The following is a 2339-nucleotide window of genomic DNA, read 5'->3' on the forward strand; positions in this document are numbered from 1 at the left end:
CTCCACACACACTACAACATCAACAGTGAAGCCAAACAGCCAACGACATAGGTATAGCAGATAGGGTAGAAATTTTAGCCAAAAGGAATGCCTTCCTCACTATCAAAGATTAGAAACCTAACTTTGCTTCAAATTCCAAGTGCTGCCTGATCAACCCAGTTAAATCTGAAATTGGCCTGGTTTGTCCTCCCACTTCTCCCTCAACATAAAAATGTGTGTGGATAGGATATTCCTTAGGCCAGTAGATAAGCACTTTGCACAATCACATAGGTACGGACACCTGTTCAATAGATACAACATAAGAGTCTCTTTTAGCTGCACCCTGTTACACCCCTATGGGACAAGTGGAGGCAGGATGCGCATGCAGGGATTATAGCACATGCCCATTGGGAGGCCAGTGTGAAACCAAGTGAGTCGTATATGAGGCTATGGTGGTATCTAACCTTAATAATAGCAACAGCAACAGCAGTTTTTCCAGCAGTTACAGTGGTAGCAGAAATGCTATTATTATTTTTGATTGCCTTGATAACTGACGAGATGCTGGAGCAGGTTTCCACCCTGACATCTGAAACGTGGAGTCTTATTATGGCAACCAAATAATTGTCACATATCAACACTAGATCAACACTATTATTAATAATAACAGCAGCAACTATAACAGAAATAGCAGCAACACCATCATTAATGATAATGCTAATAATAATAACAGTAACCACCACCACCACCACCACCACTATAGTGTCGACAACAGCTACAACATCAACGATGGTTATAACAGCACCAACAGAGACAACAACAACAGTGCCAACACCAACTTCACGACTGATGATGTCCCCCATGCCAGCATTAATAATGCAAACACCAGCACCAACAATAACAAAAGTAGCAGCATCAGCAAGAACAGAAATAGCAATTCCAACAGCAGCATTTGGAAATACATCGAATGTTCTGGAAATAACTTCAGGCAGCACCTCTCCAACCACAGATTCTTTAGGATCCCGGAAATACATTATACTACACCCTTGGCCAGCCACCAGTAGGGGCTGAAGACAAAGGAACTCCACATGAGCATTTTAAATTCTAGGATGGAAATCTTCAGACTTTGTTTACACTTCAGGCAATTCCTACTGAAATCCTGGGTTTCCACCAGCTGGGTGGATTCCAGAGAGTGGTCTAAGAGAGACAATTGCTTATGCTTGTCCTTTGTGTGTTCAAAAACTAACCACAAGGCCTTTTCCCCTCCAATTTGAAGAGAGGTTGTAAGACCACCAGCTGGATGGATTCCAGAGAGTGGTCTAAGGGAGACAATTGCTTATGCTTGACCTTTCTTCTTTGTGTGTTCAAAAACTAACCACAAGGCCTTTTCTCCCTCCAATTTGAAGAGAGGTTATAGGCTACCAACCATTAGGGTCTGACTAGATAGATATATGTAAAGCTAAGCGGTTTGGGTTTAAAAGTTCAAAGTAGACTAAACCTTTCATACTCCACCGAACATAACAACACCTTACATGGGTGAAGACCTTCTTTAGCCTGGGGTATAGGTGTTTCTCCTTTTCCTACCCACTGTCTTAGGCACTAGACATTTTTATAGAGAACCTATTTCTTGTCATCAGTCCCTATTTGGTCCAAAAAAGGTTCATTCATGAGGCGTGACAGCAAAAGAGATTATACATTCACTCCCTGCATGTGATTAGACTCAGAAAGTTTGTGAGGAACTCATTAACCCAATTTGCTGACTTTTTCGATGGATTTCAGATGTTGATGAATGGTTGAATGACCAAATCCAAGCTTCTCTGCTAGTTCCTCAACAGTTATCATGGGGTTTTGTTCAACCAGGTTTTGCAGGACGTCCTTATTGAGCTCTACAGATCTTCCAGGATGAGGCTCGTCTTCTAGGCTGTAGTTTCTGGCTCAGAATTTCTGGAACCACCAATGACACTGGCTTACACTTATATTAATATTCTTTGCACTTTCCATTGCATTGTTGCCTTTATTGAACTCATAAAGCAAAATTTGCCAAATATGGTCCTTTGTCACTTCCATTATAACTTTGAAAAAATAACTGTTAGAATCAAGCTACACTCTTCAAAACTTGAACTAAGAATAAGTACAAGGTAAAATTACATGCTTTTCTAGAAAGTTGATGCAGGTAGTTTATCCCACCCCCTCTGACTTTTAGTTCATGCAATTTAAAAAAACTGCATTATTTATGGGATGACCCATTATATTAAATATACAGTCCATAATATTTACAAAGGGCAGATTCTAAGACAGGTGAATGAGTAACAGTAGACATACAAGTATTTATTCCTTTATGACTGTTTCTAAGGACTCCTTTA

The sequence above is a fragment of the Octopus bimaculoides genome, chromosome 28 (genome assembly GCF_001194135.2).
Source record: "Octopus bimaculoides isolate UCB-OBI-ISO-001 chromosome 28, ASM119413v2, whole genome shotgun sequence".
Classification (NCBI taxonomy): domain Eukaryota; kingdom Metazoa; phylum Mollusca; class Cephalopoda; order Octopoda; family Octopodidae; genus Octopus; species Octopus bimaculoides.